The following is an 18701-nucleotide window of genomic DNA, read 5'->3' as shown; positions in this document are numbered from 1 at the left end:
TTGGAATTTTCATTACTGCATCTAAGAATACGCCTTCCCCTATGAAAGTGCAGTCGTAGATCCTCCGCTTAGGGTAATCCTGGATGGCCAAAATCTCTCGCTTACGAACATTAAGAATCTTGTCGAGCACGTCCTCTATCACGAACCTCATGCCACGTGCATCCGCCGCATCACCTGTGAGAATGACCCGCACAGTGTGTTTAATCCGGGCATAAGCCGGTACCGAACCAGGATCTAGATCTTCATCCATGGTTCATTCGTGTTTTGGTCTGGTTCTCTCCGCTCCAACCAACCAGCCAATTCGCTCAAACCTCTCTCCACCCGAAGGCTTTGAGAGGCGATCGCAACCCAATACCCTGGGACTAAGCCCTCTCCCCAATAGCAACAAGTGGGTGAAGCCCAGGCAATAAACCTGGGCGATCCCACAAGGCCGAGGAGAGGGGTACCCGAGTACCTTCTGACCAGATCTCCTGTATTACTACACTTGATCTTAGCCAAAAGGCCGAGAAGCGATAACCGTGAAAGGGGCGGGCCCAACAAGGTGCCCTTCATGGGCACTATCACTGCTTGCTGTCAGGGAGGCTGCCAGACAATTTTCCATGCACACTCTGGGCTGGGGGGCAGTCAACCACCAGTACACACAGCAGAACCTAAACCCATACCATTATTGCTAAGCAGCAAGACAGGGGCCCATTGCACTCCCACGGGGCCTTTTTAAATGCAATCCATAACCCGGATTTGCCAGGAACCCTTCTTACTCCTCCTACTTGCATGTGACACTGGGCTTAGGATCTGCATAGGAAACACACACACAAGCACACACCTACCTTTGTTGCCTGCAGATGCCTCCTTGGCTGTCCCCAAACGGTATCAAACCAACACCCACGGGAAGCTGTAAGCATAGAGGACATGCCTGCACCCCATTGGACTTACCTGTGTGGGTTAAATCCGGGTTATTTGACAACCTATGGCGGTGATGGTTCTGCTCAGGCAGAGCAGTGCTGATGCTCCTCATAAAGCTGTCGCTGCTGTGAAGGTTCTAGGTGACATCACAAATCCCTATGGTTACATACACAACAAAGCTGGGTTGTTGTTGTTTACACTCTGCAAGGCCTGTGGAAGTGAGTGACATCATAGCACTGTAGTTCTGAGGGTTCTAGATGGATGCAACAATCTCCTGTTGCTTCTATGAAGGCCATAATAGACGACATCACCAAACAGCTCCATAGTCACATACACAGCAAAGGAGAGATGTTGTTTACACCTAGTGATGTCAGTGGTATTGAGTGACATCACAGCACAGTGCTAAGGCTCCTGGGCCTGGACACAGCAGCGGCTGCAATATCTCAACGGAGAATACGTTTATATATATGTGTGTGTGTGCGCGTATATATATATATATATATATATATATATATATATTTCTCCGCCGAAATCACTTTTAAACCCATTTCCACCTTTTTTTCCCTTCTCTTCCTCTTACTTTTTTTTCACGTTTTTTAACGTTTTTCTCCTTTTCGCCTCTTTTCTGGGCGTATTATTCTTCTTTTTCTTCTTTTTTTTCGTCTAATGCATACCCCATCAGTGCAGCAATGCTTATTCAATACCGCCAGCAGATGGAGACACTGGGGGATAATTTTCTAAGGATTTATACTGATTTTTCCTGTCTGAATTTGTCGCACAGAAAGTTGCAGGCCAAATATGTGTGACATTTCTGCGACTTTAGCTTCTAGAGCATTTTTACAACATTATACATAGGTGCTGAATACATAAAAAGCGACTGTTCAGCGACAGACAAGTCGCATCGGCTGAAAGTAGGCCAGAATGTCAGTCCATGTTGGAGCAGGTTTAGATACAGTCTAAAGTACAGATCTCAAAGTCTGTGCACAGAATTTAGCAAGGGCCTCGCACCTTCTGATGCATCAGGTAGGTGCACAATAGCATAGCCTAACCCTCTGTACTTTGGTCTATATTGATGCGGGACATAGACAGCCAGCTGATGACCAATCCATTAGTGCAATGGATGGCTGGAAGCATTTGTCTTTGCCTTTGCAATACCACAGAAGCAATGCATGGTCAATGTACAGCAATGACACACCTGTGTGAACAGCCAGGAGACCCCCCCCCCCCCCCCCCATGTTATGTTACATAGTTACATAGTTAGTACGGTCGAAAAAAGACATATGTCCATCAAGTTCAACCAGGGAATTAAGGGGTAGGGGTGTGGCGCGATATTGGGGAAGGGATGAGATTTTATATTTCTTCATAAGCATTAATCTTATTTTGTCAATTAGGAACATTCAGCACCCACCCGCTATCAAGGCAGCTGCCTATCATGTCATGCCCTACCTGCACAGGTGTGCTGGCTACTCAAATGATCCAATTAAGGAGGCCATTTAGTCAGCAGCAGCAGAAGTCCTGTGCCTGGACGCTCCAACAGCGGCCAGACACAAGCAGAAGCAGAAGCAGCAGAAGCAGCAGCAGCACCACCTTTTGTTTTTTGGCTGCAGCAGCAGCAAGGCCCACAGGGCTGGCTAGCTGGCTAGCCAGCAAGCAGGTAGCAATGAAAGTAGGAATCTTTCTTTTTAACCCTGTAAGGGGGTGGTGCACTGTACCCAAAGATACTGCCATATCGGGTCAATGCATAGGGCGACGGAAGCAAGCTTCGAAATCGGCCCCCGTTCTCAAAAATCCATTTAATATATGGTCCCCAGATAGGGGACGTATCAGATATTAAACTGATAAGAACAGATACTACACTTGATCTTAGCCAAAAGGCCGAGAAGCGATAACCGTGAAAGGGGCGGGCCCAACAAGGTGCCCTTCATGGGCACTATCACTGCTTGCTGTCAGGGAGGCTGCCAGACAATTTTCCATGCACACTCTGGGCTGGGGGGCAGTCAACCACCAGTACACACAGCAGAACCTAAACCCATACCATTATTGCTAAGCAGCAAGACAGGGGCCCATTGCACTCCCACGGGGCCTTTTTAAATGCAATCCATAACCCGGATTTGCCAGGAACCCTTCTTACTCCTCCTACTTGCATGTGACACTGGGCTTAGGATCTGCATAGGAAACACACACACAAGCACACACCTACCTTTGTTGCCTGCAGATGCCTCCTTGGCTGTCCCCAAACGGTATCAAACCAACACCCACGGGAAGCTGTAAGCATAGAGGACATGCCTGCACCCCATTGGACTTACCTGTGTGGGTTAAATCCGGGTTATTTGACAACCTATGGCGGTGATGGTTCTGCTCAGGCAGAGCAGTGCTGATGCTCCTCATAAAGCTGTCGCTGCTGTGAAGGTTCTAGGTGACATCACAAATCCCTATGGTTACATACACAACAAAGCTGGGTTGTTGTTGTTTACACTCTGCAAGGCCTGTGGAAGTGAGTGACATCATAGCACTGTAGTTCTGAGGGTTCTAGATGGATGCAACAATCTCCTGTTGCTTCTATGAAGGCCATAATAGACGACATCACCAAACAGCTCCATAGTCACATACACAGCAAAGGAGAGATGTTGTTTACACCTAGTGATGTCAGTGGTATTGAGTGACATCACAGCACAGTGCTAAGGCTCCTGGGCCTGGACACAGCAGCGGCTGCAATATCTCAACGGAGAATACGTTTATATATATGTGTGTGTGTGCGCGTATATATATATATATATATATATATATATATATATATATTTCTCCGCCGAAATCACTTTTAAACCCATTTCCACCTTTTTTTCCCTTCTCTTCCTCTTACTTTTTTTTCACGTTTTTTTACGTTTTTCTCCTTTTCGCCTCTTTTCTGGGCGTATTATTCTTCTTTTTCTTCTTTTTTTTCGTCTAATGCATACCCCATCAGTGCAGCAATGCTTATTCAATACCGCCAGCAGATGGAGACACTGGGGGATAATTTTCTAAGGATTTATACTGATTTTTCCTGTCTGAATTTGTCGCACAGAAAGTTGCAGGCCAAATATGTGTGACATTTCTGCGACTTTAGCTTCTAGAGCATTTTTACAACATTATACATAGGTGCTGAATACATAAAAAGCGACTGTTCAGCGACAGACAAGTCGCATCGGCTGAAAGTAGGCCAGAATGTCAGTCCATGTTGGAGCAGGTTTAGATACAGTCTAAAGTATAGATCTCAAAGTCTGTGCACAGAATTTAGCAAGGGCCTCGCACCTTCTGATGCATCAGGTAGGTGCACAATAGCATAGCCTAACCCTCTGTACTTTGGTCTATATTGATGCGGGACATAGACAGCCAGCTGATGACCAATCCATTAGTGCAATGGATGGCTGGAAGCATTTGTCTTTGCCTTTGCAATACCACAGAAGCAATGCATGGTCAATGTACAGCAATGACACACCTGTGTGAACAGCCAGGAGACCCCCCCCCCCCCCCCATGTTATGTTACATAGTTACATAGTTAGTACGGTCGAAAAAAGACATATGTCCATCAAGTTCAACCAGGGAATTAAGGGGTAGGGGTGTGGCGCGATATTGGGGAAGGGATGAGATTTTATATTTCTTCATAAGCATTAATCTTATTTTGTCAATTAGGAACATTCAGCACCCACCCGCTATCAAGGCAGCTGCCTATCATGTCATGCCCTACCTGCACAGGTGTGCTGGCTACTCAAATGATCCAATTAAGGAGGCCATTTAGTCAGCAGCAGCAGAAGTCCTGTGCCTGGACGCTCCAACAGGGGCCAGACACAAGCAGAAGCAGAAGCAGCAGAAGCAGCAGCAGCACCACCTTTTGTTTTTTGGCTGCAGCAGCAGCAAGGCCCACAGGGCTGGCTAGCTGGCTAGCCAGCAAGCAGGTAGCAATGAAAGTAGGAATCTTTCTTTTTAACCCTGTAAGGGGGTGGTGCACTGTACCCGAAGATACTGCCATATCGGGTCAATGCATAGGGCGACGGAAGCAAGCTTCGAAATCGGCCCCCGTTCTCAAAAATCCATTTAATATATGGTCCCCAGATAGGGGACGTATCAGATATTAAACTGATAAGAACAGATACTACACTTGATCTTAGCCAAAAGGCCGAGAAGCGATAACCGTGAAAGGGGCGGGCCCAACAAGGTGCCCTTCATGGGCACTATCACTGCTTGCTGTCAGGGAGGCTGCCAGACAATTTTCCATGCACACTCTGGGCTGGGGGGCAGTCAACCACCAGTACACACAGCAGAACCTAAACCCATACCATTATTGCTAAGCAGCAAGACAGGGGCCCATTGCACTCCCACGGGGCCTTTTTAAATGCAATCCATAACCCGGATTTGCCAGGAACCCTTCTTACTCCTCCTACTTGCATGTGACACTGGGCTTAGGATCTGCATAGGAAACACACACACAAGCACACACCTACCTTTGTTGCCTGCAGATGCCTCCTTGGCTGTCCCCAAACGGTATCAAACCAACACCCACGGGAAGCTGTAAGCATAGAGGACATGCCTGCACCCCATTGGACTTACCTGTGTGGGTTAAATCCGGGTTATTTGACAACCTATGGCGGTGATGGTTCTGCTCAGGCAGAGCAGTGCTGATGCTCCTCATAAAGCTGTCGCTGCTGTGGGCTGTGAAGGTTCTAGGTGACATCACAAATCCCTATGGTTACATACACAACAAAGCTGGGTTGTTGTTGTTTACACTCTGCAAGGCCTGTGGAAGTGAGTGACATCATAGCACTGTAGTTCTGAGGGTTCTAGATGGATGCAACAATCTCCTGTTGCTTCTATGAAGGCCATAATAGACGACATCACCAAACAGCTCCATAGTCACATACACAGCAAAGGAGAGATGTTGTTTACACCTAGTGATGTCAGTGGTATTGAGTGACATCACAGCACAGTGCTAAGGCTCCTGGGCCTGGACACAGCAGCGGCTGCAATATCTCAACGGAGAATACGTTTATATATATGTGTGTGTGTGCGCGTATATATATATATATATATATATATATATAATATATATATATTTCTCCGCCGAAATCACTTTTAAACCCATTTCCACCTTTTTTTCCCTTCTCTTCCTCTTACTTTTTTTTCACGTTTTTTTACGTTTTTCTCCTTTTCGCCTCTTTTCTGGGCGTATTATTCTTCTTTTTCTTCTTTTTTTTCGTCTAATGCATACCCCATCAGTGCAGCAATGCTTATTCAATACCGCCAGCAGATGGAGACACTGGGGGATAATTTTCTAAGGATTTATACTGATTTTTCCTGTCTGAATTTGTCGCACAGAAAGTTGCAGGCCAAATATGTGTGACATTTCTGCGACTTTAGCTTCTAGAGCATTTTTACAACATTATACATAGGTGCTGAATACATAAAAAGCGACTGTTCAGCGACAGACAAGTCGCATCGGCTGAAAGTAGGCCAGAATGTCAGTCCATGTTGGAGCAGGTTTAGATACAGTCTAAAGTATAGATCTCAAAGTCTGTGCACAGAATTTAGCAAGGGCCTCGCACCTTCTGATGCATCAGGAAGGTGCACAATAGCATAGCCTAACCCTCTGTACTTTGGTCTATATTGATGCGGGACATAGACAGCCAGCTGATGACCAATCCATTAGTGCAATGGATGGCTGGAAGCATTTGTCTTTGCCTTTGCAATACCACAGAAGCAATGCATGGTCAATGTACAGCAATGACACACCTGTGTGAACAGCCAGGAGACCCCCCCCCCCCCCCCATGTTATGTTACATAGTTACATAGTTAGTACGGTCGAAAAAAGACATATGTCCATCGAGTTCAACCAGGGAATTAAGGGGTAGGGGTGTGGCGCGATATTGGGGAAGGGATGAGATTTTATATTTCTTCATAAGCATTAATCTTATTTTGTCAATTAGGAACATTCAGCACCCACCCGCTATCAAGGCAGCTGCCTATCATGTCATGCCCTACCTGCACAGGTGTGCTGGCTACTCAAATGATCCAATTAAGGAGGCCATTTAGTCAGCAGCAGCAGAAGTCCTGTGCCTGGACGCTCCAACAGCGGCCAGACACAAGCAGAAGCAGAAGCAGCAGAAGCAGCAGCAGCACCACCTTTTGTTTTTTGGCTGCAGCAGCAGCAAGGCCCACAGGGCTGGCTAGCTGGCTAGCCAGCAAGCAGGTAGCAATGAAAGTAGGAATCTTTCTTTTTAACCCTGTAAGGGGGTGGTGCACTGTACCCGAAGATACTGCCATATCGGGTCAATGCATAGGGCGACGGAAGCAAGCTTCGAAATCGGCCCCCGTTCTCAAAAATCCATTTAATATATGGTCCCCAGATAGGGGACGTATCAGATATTAAACTGATAAGAACAGATACTACACTTGATCTTAGCCAAAAGGCCGAGAAGCGATAACCGTGAAAGGGGCGGGCCCAACAAGGTGCCCTTCATGGGCACTATCACTGCTTGCTGTCAGGGAGGCTGCCAGACAATTTTCCATGCACACTCTGGGCTGGGGGGCAGTCAACCACCAGTACACACAGCAGAACCTAAACCCATACCATTATTGCTAAGCAGCAAGACAGTGGCCCATTGCACTCCCACGGGGCCTTTTTAAATGCAATCCATAACCCGGATTTGCCAGGAACCCTTCTTACTCCTCCTACTTGCATGTGACACTGGGCTTAGGATCTGCATAGGAAACACACACACAAGCACACACCTACCTTTGTTGCCTGCAGATGCCTCCTTGGCTGTCCCCAAACGGTATCAAACCAACACCCACGGGAAGCTGTAAGCATAGAGGACATGCCTGCACCCCATTGGACTTACCTGTGTGGGTTAAATCCGGGTTATTTGACAACCTATGGCGGTGATGGTTCTGCTCAGGCAGAGCAGTGCTGATGCTCCTCATAAAGCTGTCGCTGCTGTGAAGGTTCTAGGTGACATCACAAATCCCTATGGTTACATACACAACAAAGCTGGGTTGTTGTTGTTTACACTCTGCAAGGCCTGTGGAAGTGAGTGACATCATAGCACTGTAGTTCTGAGGGTTCTAGATGGATGCAACAATCTCCTGTTGCTTCTATGAAGGCCATAATAGACGACATCACCAAACAGCTCCATAGTCACATACACAGCAAAGGAGAGATGTTGTTTACACCTAGTGATGTCAGTGGTATTGAGTGACATCACAGCACAGTGCTAAGGCTCCTGGGCCTGGACACAGCAGCGGCTGCAATATCTCAACGGAGAATACGTTTATATATATGTGTGTGTGTGCGCGTATATATATATATATATATATATATATATATATATATATATATATTTCTCCGCCGAAATCACTTTTAAACCCATTTCCACCTTTTTTTCCCTTCTCTTCCTCTTACTTTTTTTTCACGTTTTTTTACGTTTTTCTCCTTTTCGCCTCTTTTCTGGGCGTATTATTCTTCTTTTTCTTCTTTTTTTTCGTCTAATGCATACCCCATCAGTGCAGCAATGCTTATTCAATACCGCCAGCAGATGGAGACACTGGGGGATAATTTTCTAAGGATTTATACTGATTTTTCCTGTCTGAATTTGTCGCACAGAAAGTTGCAGGCCAAATATGTGTGACATTTCTGCGACTTTAGCTTCTAGAGCATTTTTACAACATTATACATAGGTGCTGAATACATAAAAAGCGACTGTTCAGCGACAGACAAGTCGCATCGGCTGAAAGTAGGCCAGAATGTCAGTCCATGTTGGAGCAGGTTTAGATACAGTCTAAAGTATAGATCTCAAAGTCTGTGCACAGAATTTAGCTAGGGCCTCGCACCTTCTGATGCATCAGGTAGGTGCACAATAGCATAGCCTAACCCTCTGTACTTTGGTCTATATTGATGCGGGACATAGACAGCCAGCTGATGACCAATCCATTAGTGCAATGGATGGCTGGAAGCATTTGTCTTTGCCTTTGCAATACCACAGAAGCAATGCATGGTCAATGTACAGCAATGACACACCTGTGTGAACAGCCAGGAGACCCCCCCCCCCCCCCCCCCCCATGTTATGTTACATAGTTACATAGTTAGTACGGTCGAAAAAAGACATATGTCCATCAAGTTCAACCAGGGAATTAAGGGGTAGGGGTGTGGCGCGATATTGGGGAAGGGATGAGATTTTATATTTCTTCATAAGCATTAATCTTATTTTGTCAATTAGGAACATTCAGCACCCACCCGCTATCAAGGCAGCTGCCTATCATGTCATGCCCTACCTGCACGGGTGTGCTGGCTACTCAAATGATCCAATTAAGGAGGCCATTTAGTCAGCAGCAGCAGAAGTCCTGTGCCTGGACGCTCCAACAGGGGCCAGACACAAGCAGAAGCAGAAGCAGCAGAAGCAGCAGCAGCACCACCTTTTGTTTTTTGGCTGCAGCAGCAGCAAGGCCCACAGGGCTGGCTAGCTGGCTAGCCAGCAAGCAGGTAGCAATGAAAGTAGGAATCTTTCTTTTTAACCCTGTAAGGGGGTGGTGCACTGTACCCGAAGATACTGCCATATCGGGTCAATGCATAGGGCGACGGAAGCAAGCTTCGAAATCGGCCCCCGTTCTCAAAAATCCATTTAATATATGGTCCCCAGATAGGGGACGTATCAGATATTAAACTGATAAGAACAGATACTACACTTGATCTTAGCCAAAAGGCCGAGAAGCGATAACCGTGAAAGGGGCGGGCCCAACAAGGTGCCCTTCATGGGCACTATCACTGCTTGCTGTCAGGGAGGCTGCCAGACAATTTTCCATGCACACTCTGGGCTGGGGGGCAGTCAACCACCAGTACACACAGCAGAACCTAAACCCATACCATTATTGCTAAGCAGCAAGACAGGGGCCCATTGCACTCCCACGGGGCCTTTTTAAATGCAATCCATAACCCGGATTTGCCAGGAACCCTTCTTACTCCTCCTACTTGCATGTGACACTGGGCTTAGGATCTGCATAGGAAACACACACACAAGCACACACCTACCTTTGTTGCCTGCAGATGCCTCCTTGCTGTCCCCAAACGGTATCAAACCAACACCCACGGGAAGCTGTAAGCATAGAGGACATGCCTGCACCCCATTGGACTTACCTGTGTGGGTTAAATCCGGGTTATTTGACAACCTATGGCGGTGATGGTTCTGCTCAGGCAGAGCAGTGCTGATGCTCCTCATAAAGCTGTCGCTGCTGTGAAGGTTCTAGGTGACATCACAAATCCCTATGGTTACATACACAACAAAGCTGGGTTGTTGTTGTTTACACTCTGCAAGGCCTGTGGAAGTGAGTGACATCATAGCACTGTAGTTCTGAGGGTTCTAGATGGATGCAACAATCTCCTGTTGCTTCTATGAAGGCCGTAATAGACGACATCACCAAACAGCTCCATAGTCACATACACAGCAAAGGAGAGATGTTGTTTACACCTAGTGATGTCAGTGGTATTGAGTGACATCACAGCACAGTGCTAAGGCTCCTGGGCCTGGACACAGCAGCGGCTGCAATATCTCAACGGAGAATACGTTTATATATATGTGTGTGTGTGCGCGTATATATATATATATATATATATATATATATATTTCTCCGCCGAAATCACTTTTAAACCCATTTCCACCTTTTTTTCCCTTCTCTTCCTCTTACTTTTTTTTCACGTTTTTTTACGTTTTTCTCCTTTTCGCCTCTTTTCTGGGCGTATTATTCTTCTTTTTCTTCTTTTTTTTCGTCTAATGCATACCCCATCAGTGCAGCAATGCTTATTCAATACCGCCAGCAGATGGAGACACTGGGGGATAATTTTCTAAGGATTTATACTGATTTTTCCTGTCTGAATTTGTCGCACAGAAAGTTGCAGGCCAAATATGTGTGACATTTCTGCGACTTTAGCTTCTAGAGCATTTTTACAACATTATACATAGGTGCTTGTCACGATGCCGGCTGGCAGGTAGTGGATCCTCTGTGCCAGAGAGGGATTGGCGTGGACCGTGCTAGAGGATCGGTTCTAAGTCACTACTGGTTTTCACCAGAGCCCGCCGCAAAGCGGGATGGTCTTGCTGCGGCGGTAGTGACCAGGTCGTGTCCCCTAGCAACGGCTCAACCTCTCTGGCTGCTGAAGATAGGCGCGGTACAAGGGGAGTAGACAGAAGCAAGGTCGGACGTAGCAGAAGGTCGGGGCAGGCAGCAAGGATCGTAGTCAGGGGCAACGGCAGAAGGTCTGGAATCACAGGCAAGGAACACACAAGGAACGCTTTCACTGGCACTAGGGCAACAAGATCCGGCGAGGGAGTGAAGGGGAAGTGAGGTGATATAAGGGAAGTGCACAGGTGTAAACACTAATTGGAACCACTGCACCAATCAGCGGTGCAGTGGCCCTTTAAATCGCAAAGACCCGGCGCGCGCGCGCCCTAGGGAGCGGGGGCCGCGCGCGCCGGGACAGAACTGACGGGGAGCGAGTAAGGTACGGGAGCCGGGGTGCGCATCGCGAGCGGGCGCTACCCGCATCGCGAATCGCATCCCGGCCGGAGGTAGTAACGCAGCGCCCCGGGTCCGTGGAACCGACCGGGGGCGCTGCAGTGAGGGAAGTGTAAGCGAGCGCTCCGGGGAGGAGCGGGGACCCGGAGCGCTCGGCGTAACAGTACCCCCCCCCTTGGGTCTCCCCCTCTTCTTGGGGCCTGAGAACCTGAGGATCAGACTTTTGTCCAGGATATTGTCCTCAGGTTCCCAGGACCTCTCTTCTGGACCACAACCCTCCCAATCCACTAAAAAAAAAGTTCTTCCCCTGACCTTTTTAGAGGCCAAAATCTCTTTGACAGAGAAGATGTCCGAGGAGCCGGAAACAGGAGTGGGGAGGAACAGATTTAGGAGAAAAACGGTTGAGGATGAGAGGTTTAAGAAGAGAGACGTGAAAGGCATTAGGGATACGAAGAGAAGGAGGAAGAAGAAGTTTGTAAGAGACAGGATTAATTTGACACAAAACTTTAAAAGGACCAAGATAGCGTGGTCCCAACTTATAGCTCGGGACACGGAAACGGACATATTTAGCGGAGAGCCATACCTTGTCTCCAGGGGAAAAAATGGGAGGAGCTCTTCTTTCTTATCTGCGAATCTCTTCATGCGAGAAGAAGCCTGTAAGAGAGAATTTTGGGTCTCTTTCCATATGGTGGAAAGATCACGAGAAATTTCATCCACAGCGGGCAGACCAGAGGGCAAGGGGGTAGGGAGGGGGGGAAGAGGGTGACGGCCGTACACCACGAAAAACGGAGATTTGGAGGAAGATTCAGAGATTCTGAAATTATACGAGAATTCGGCCCAAGGTAGAAGATCTGCCCAGTCATCCTGGCGGGAGGAAACAAAATGTCGTAAATAGTCACCCAAGATCTGGTTAATTCTCTCTACTTGTCCATTGGATTGAGGATGGTATGCAGAAGAAAAATTTAATTTAATCTTGAGTTGTTTACAGAGAGCCCTCCAGAATTTAGACACAAATTGGACGCCTCTATCCGAGACGATCTGTGTAGGCAACCCGTGAAGACGAAAAATGTGTACAAAAAATTGTTTAGCCAACTGAGGCGCTGAAGGAAGACCAGGAAGAGGGATGAAATGTGCCATTTTGGAGAATCGATCAACGACCACCCAAATAACAGTGTTGCCATGGGATGGGGGTAAGTCAGTAATAAAATCCATACCAATCAGAGACCAAGGTTGTTCGGGGACAGGTAGAGGATGAAGAAAACCAGCGGGCTTCTGGCGAGGAGTCTTATCCCGGGCACAGATAGTGCAGGCTCGCACAAAGTCCACCACATCAGTCTCTAGAGTCGGCACCAATAGAAGCGAGAGATGAGTTGCACAGATTTCTTGATGCCCGCATGACCTGCGAGATGGGAGGAGTGACCCCATTTGAGGATCCCAAGGCGTTGGCGTGGAGAAACAAAGGTCTTTCCTGGAGGAGTTTGCCTGATGGAGGCTGGAGAAGTGGAAATCAGGCAGTCAGGAGGAATGATGTGTTGAGGAGAGAGTTCAATTTCAGAGGCATCTGAGGAACGAGAGAGAGCATCGGCCCTAATGTTTTTATCAGCAGGCCGAAAGTGAATTTCAAAATTAAATCGGGCAAAAGAACAGAGACCACCTGGCCTGACGAGGATTCAGCCGTTGGGCAGACTGGAGGTAGGAGAGGTTCTTGTGATCGGTGTAAATAATAACTGGAAATCTTGATCCCTCCAGCAGATGCCTCCATTCCTCAAGTGCTAATTTAATGGCTAGAAGCTCTCGATCCCCGATGGAGTAGTTCCTCTCCGCCGGAGAGAAGGTCCTGGAAAAAAAAACCACAAGTAACAGCATGCCCGGAAGAGTTTTTTTGTAGAAGGACAGCTCCAGCTCCCACTGAGGAGGCATCAACCTCCAATAGGAAGGGTTTAGATGGGTCAGGTCTGGAGAGCACGGAGCCGAAGAAAAGGCAGACTTGAGTCGTTTAAAGGCGTCTTCCGCTTGAGGAGGCCAAGACTTGGGATCGGCATTTTTTTTTGTTTAAAGCCACAATAGGAGCCACAATGGTAGAAAAATGTGGAATAAATTGCCTGTAATAATTGGCGAACCCCAAAAAACGTTGGATGGCACGGAGTCCGGAGGGGCGTGGCCAATCTAAGACGGCAGAGAGTTTATCTGGGTCCATTTGTAGTCCCTGGCCAGAGACCAAGTATCCTAGAAAAGGAAGAGATTGGCATTCAAACAGACATTTCTCTATTTTGGCATAGAGTTGATTATCACGAAGTCTCTGAAGAACCATACGGACATGCTGGCGGTTGTTCTTCAAGATTGGCAGAAAAAATCAGGATATCGTCCAGATATACAACAACACAGGAGTATAGTAGATCACGAAAAATTTCATTAACAAAGTCTTGGAAGACGGCAGGGGGCGTTGCATAGACCAAAGGGCATGACCAGATACTCAAAGTGTCCATCTCTGGTGTTTAAATGCCGTTTTCCATTCATCCCCCTCTCTGATGCGGATGAGATTATAAGCACCTCTTAAGTCCAGTTTGGTAAAAATATGGGCACCTTGGAGACGATCAAAGAGTTCAGAGATGAGGGGTAGGGGGGGTAGCGGTCTTAACCGTGATTTTATTAAGACCGCGGTAGTCAATGCAAGGACGTAGAGAGCCATCTTTTTTGGACACAAAGAAAAATCCGGGCTCCGGCAGGAGAGGAGGATTTACGGATAAAGCCCTTTTTTAAATTTTCTTGGACGTATTCAGACATGGCAAGAGTCTCTGGGACGGACAGAGGATAGATTCTGCCCCGGGGTGGAGTAGTGCCCGGGAGGAGGTCAATGGGACAATCATAAGGCCTGTGAGGAGGTAGAGTCTCAGCTTGTTTTTTGCAAAAAACGTCCGCAAAGTCCATATAGGCCTTAGGGAGACCGGTTACATGAGGAAGCACAGGGACACGGCAAGGTTTACTGGGAACTGGTTTTAAGCAGTCCTTGGAACAAGAGGGCCCCCAACTCTTGATCTCCCCAGTGGACCAATCCAGGATTGGGGAATGGAGTTGAAGCCAGGGAAGTCCAAGAAGGATTTCAGAAGTGCAATTGGGGAGAACCAACAGTTCAATCCTCTCGTGATGAGATCCGATGCACATTAGAAGGGGCTCCGTGCGGAAACGTATAGTACAGTCCAATCTTTCATTGTTTACACAATTGATGTAGAGGGGTTCTGGCGAGACTGGTCACCGGGATGTTGAACCTGTTGACGAGGAGGCTAAGATGAAATTTCCTGCAGATCCAGAGTCCAAGAAGGCCACAGCAGAGAAGGAGAAGGCAGAGGCAGACATCCGCACAGGCACAGTAAGACGTGGAGAAGCAGAGTAGACATCAAGGACTGTCTCACCTTTGTGCGGAGTCAGCGGACGTTCTTTCCAGGCGGGGAGGACGGATAGGACAATCCTTCAGGAAGTGTTCGGTACTAGCACAGTACAGGCAGAGATTCTCCATGCGGCGTCGTGTCCTCTCTTGGGGTGTCAGGCGAGACCGTCGACCTGCATAGCCTCCACGGCGGGAGGCACAGGAACAGATTGCAGGGGACCAGAGGAGAGAGGAGCCGGGGAGAAGAAACGCCTCGTGCGAACAGAGTCCATATCCTGGCGGAGCTCCTGACGCCGTTCGGAAAAAACGCATGTCAATGCGAGTGGCAAGATGGATGAGTTCATGTAGGTTAGCAGGGATTTCTCGTGCGGCCAGAACATCTTTAATGTTGCTGGATAGGCCTTTTTTAAAGGTCGCGCAGAGTGCCTCATTATTCCAGGATAATTCTGAAGCAAGGGTACGGAACTGTACGGCATACTCGCCAACGGAAGAATTACCCTGGACCAGGTTCAACAGGGCAGTCTCAGCAGAAGAGGCTCGGGCAGGTTCCTCAAAGACACTTCGAATTTCCGAGAAGAAGGAGTGTACAGAGGCAGTGACGGGGTCATTGCGGTCCCAGAGCGGTGTGGCCCAAGCCAGGGCTTTTCCAGACAGCAGGCTGACTACGAAAGCCACCTTAGACCTTTCAGTGGGGAACTGGTCCGACATCATCTCCAAGTGTAATGAACATTGGGAAAGAAAGCCACGGCAAAACTTAGAGTCCCCATCAAATTTATCCGGCAAGGATAGTCGTATTCCAGAAGCGGCCACTCGCTGCGGAGGAGGTACAGGAGCTGGCGGAGGAGATGATTGCTGGAGCTGTGGTAGTAACTGTTGTAGCATAACAGTCAGTTGAGACAGCTGTTGGCCTTGTTGCGCAATCTGTTGTGACTGCTGGGCGACCACCGTGGTGAGGTCAGCGACAACTGGCAGAGGAACTTCAGCGGGATCCATGGCCGGATCTACTGTCACGATGCCGGCTGGCAGGTAGTGGATCCTCTGTGCCAGAGAGGGATTGGCGTGGACCGTGCTAGAGGATCGGTTCTAAGTCACTACTGGTTTTCACCAGAGCCCGCCGCAAAGCGGGATGGTCTTGCTGCGGCGGTAGTGACCAGGTCGTGTCCCCTAGCAACGGCTCAACCTCTCTGGCTGCTGAAGATAGGCGCGGTACAAGGGAGTAGACAGAAGCAAGGTCGGACGTAGCAGAAGGTCGGGGCAGGCAGCAAGGATCGTAGTCAGGGGCAACGGCAGAAGGTCTGGAATCACAGGCAAGGAACACACAAGGAACGCTTTCACTGGCACTAGGGCAACAAGATCCGGCGAGGGAGTGAAGGGGAAGTGAGGTGATATAGGGAAGTGCACAGGTGTAAACACTAATTGGAACCACTGCACCAATCAGCGGTGCAGTGGCCCTTTAAATCGCAAAGACCCGGCGCGCGCGCGCCCTAGGGAGCGGGGCCGCGCGCGCCGGGACAGAACTGACGGGGAGCGAGTAAGGTACGGGAGCCGGGGTGCGCATCGCGAGCGGGCGCTACCCGCATCGCGAATCGCATCCCGGCCGGAGGTAGTAACGCAGCGCCCCGGGTCCGTGGAACCGACCGGGGCGCTGCAGTGAGGGAAGTGTAGCGAGCGCTCCGGGGAGGAGCGGGGACCCGGAGCGCTCGGCGTAACAGTGCTGAATACATAAAAAGCGACTGTTCAGCGACAGACAAGTCGCATCGGCTGAAAGTAGGCCAGAATGTCAGTCCATGTTGGAGCAGGTTTAGATACAGTCTAAAGTATAGATCTCAAAGTCTGTGCACAGAATTTAGCAAGGGCCTCGCACCTTCTGATGCATCAGGTAGGTGCACAATAGCATAGCCTAACCCTCTGTACTTTGGTCTATATTGATGCGGGACATAGACAGCCAGCTGATGACCAATCCATTAGTGCAATGGATGGCTGGAAGCATTTGTCTTTGCCTTTGCAATACCACAGAAGCAATGCATGGTCAATGTACAGCAATGACACACCTGTGTATGAAAACAGCCAGGAGACCCCCCCCCCCCCCCCATGTTATGTTACATAGTTACATAGTTAGTACGGTCGAAAAAAGACATATGTCCATCAAGTTCAACCAGGGAATTAAGGGGTAGGGGTGTGGCGCGATATTGGGGAAGGGATGAGATTTTATATTTCTTCATAAGCATTAATCTTATTTTGTCAATTAGGAACATTCAGCACCCACCCGCTATCAAGGCAGCTGCCTATCATGTCATGCCCTACCTGCACAGGTGTGCTGGCTACTCAAATGATCCAATTAAGGAGGCCATTTAGTCAGCAGCAGCAGAAGTCCTGTGCCTGGACGCTCCAACAGCGGCCAGACACAAGCAGAAGCAGAAGCAGCAGAAGCAGCAGCAGCACCACCTTTTGTTTTTTGGCTGCAGCAGCAGCAAGGCCCACAGGGCTGGCTAGCTGGCTAGCCAGCAAGCAGGTAGCAATGAAAGTAGGAATCTTTCTTTTTAACCCTGTAAGGGGGTGGTGCACTGTACCCGAAGATACTGCCATATCGGGTCAATGCATAGGGCGACGGAAGCAAGCTTCGAAATCGGCCCCCGTTCTCAAAAATCCATTTAATATATGGTCCCCAGATAGGGGACGTATCAGATATTAAACTGATAAGAACAGATACTACACTTGATCTTAGCCAAAAGGCCGAGAAGCGATAACCGTGAAAGGGGCGGGCCCAACAAGGTGCCCTTCATGGGCACTATCACTGCTTGCTGTCAGGGAGGCTGCCAGACAATTTTCCATGCACACTCTGGGCTGGGGGGCAGTCAACCACCAGTACACACAGCAGAACCTAAACCCATACCATTATTGCTAAGCAGCAAGACAGGGGCCCATTGCACTCCCACGGGGCCTTTTTAAATGCAATCCATAACCCGGATTTGCCAGGAACCCTTCTTACTCCTCCTACTTGCATGTGACACTGGGCTTAGGATCTGCATAGGAAACACACACACAAGCACACACCTACCTTTGTTGCCTGCAGATGCCTCCTTGGCTGTCCCCAAACGGTATCAAACCAACACCCACGGGAAGCTGTAAGCATAGAGGACATGCCTGCACCCCATTGGACTTACCTGTGTGGGTTAAATCCGGGTTATTTGACAACCTATGGCGGTGATGGTTCTGCTCAGGCAGAGCAGTGCTGATGCTCCTCATAAAGCTGTCGCTGCTGTGAAGGTTCTAGGTGACATCACAAATCCCTATGGTTACATACACAACAAAGCTGGGTTGTTGTTGTTTACACTCTGCAAGGCCTGTGGAAGTGAGTGACATCATAGCACTGTAGTTCTGAGGGTTCTAGATGGATGCAACAATCTCCTGTTGCTTCTATGAAGGCCATAATAGACGACATCACCAAACAGCTCCATAGTCACATACACAGCAAAGGAGAGATGTTGTTTACACCTAGTGATGTCAGTGGTATTGAGTGACATCACAGCACAGTGCTAAGGCTCCTGGGCCTGGACACAGCAGCGGCTGCAATATCTCAACGGAGAATACGTTTATATATATGTGTGTGTGTGCGCGTATATATATATATATATATATATATATATATATATATATATATATTTCTCCGCCGAAATCACTTTTAAACCCATTTCCACCTTTTTTTCCCTTCTCTTCCTCTTACTTTTTTTTCACGTTTTTTTACGTTTTTCTCCTTTTCGCCTCTTTTCTGGGCGTATTATTCTTCTTTTTCTTCTTTTTTTTCGTCTAATGCATACCCCATCAGTGCAGCAATGCTTATTCAATACCGCCAGCAGATGGAGACACTGGGGGATAA

At 48.3% G+C, this 18701-nt stretch overlaps 5 non-coding genes and 1 pseudogene across 5 annotated transcripts; all 6 read right to left on the bottom strand.

The window, feature by feature from the left end:
- Nucleotides 1-381: 381 nt before the first annotated feature.
- On the bottom strand, nt 382-514 carry LOC130334961 (U2 spliceosomal RNA; annotated as a pseudogene).
- Nucleotides 515-2599: 2085 nt separating this feature from the next.
- LOC130334946 (U2 spliceosomal RNA) lies at nt 2600-2790 on the bottom strand. Its single transcript, XR_008876666.1, has one exon. It is a non-coding gene; the product is annotated as a U2 spliceosomal RNA (small nuclear RNA).
- A 2087-nt stretch (nt 2791-4877) lies between these two features.
- LOC130334989 (U2 spliceosomal RNA) lies at nt 4878-5068 on the bottom strand. Its single transcript, XR_008876703.1, has one exon. It is a non-coding gene; the product is annotated as a U2 spliceosomal RNA (small nuclear RNA).
- Nucleotides 5069-7165: 2097 nt separating this feature from the next.
- LOC130334988 (U2 spliceosomal RNA) lies at nt 7166-7356 on the bottom strand. Its single transcript, XR_008876702.1, has one exon. It is a non-coding gene; the product is annotated as a U2 spliceosomal RNA (small nuclear RNA).
- Nucleotides 7357-9454: 2098 nt separating this feature from the next.
- Nucleotides 9455-9645, bottom strand: LOC130334987 (U2 spliceosomal RNA). The gene has a single exon (XR_008876701.1). It is a non-coding gene; the product is annotated as a U2 spliceosomal RNA (small nuclear RNA).
- A 7733-nt stretch (nt 9646-17378) lies between these two features.
- LOC130334986 (U2 spliceosomal RNA) lies at nt 17379-17569 on the bottom strand. The gene has a single exon (XR_008876699.1). It is a non-coding gene; the product is annotated as a U2 spliceosomal RNA (small nuclear RNA).
- Nucleotides 17570-18701: the final 1132 nt, after the last annotated feature.

This window comes from Hyla sarda, unplaced genomic scaffold, assembly GCF_029499605.1.
Source record: "Hyla sarda isolate aHylSar1 unplaced genomic scaffold, aHylSar1.hap1 scaffold_446, whole genome shotgun sequence".
In the NCBI taxonomy this organism is placed as follows: domain Eukaryota; kingdom Metazoa; phylum Chordata; class Amphibia; order Anura; family Hylidae; genus Hyla; species Hyla sarda.
Note: the sequence above shows the minus strand (reverse complement) of the source record. Positions and strands in the feature narration are given on the sequence as shown.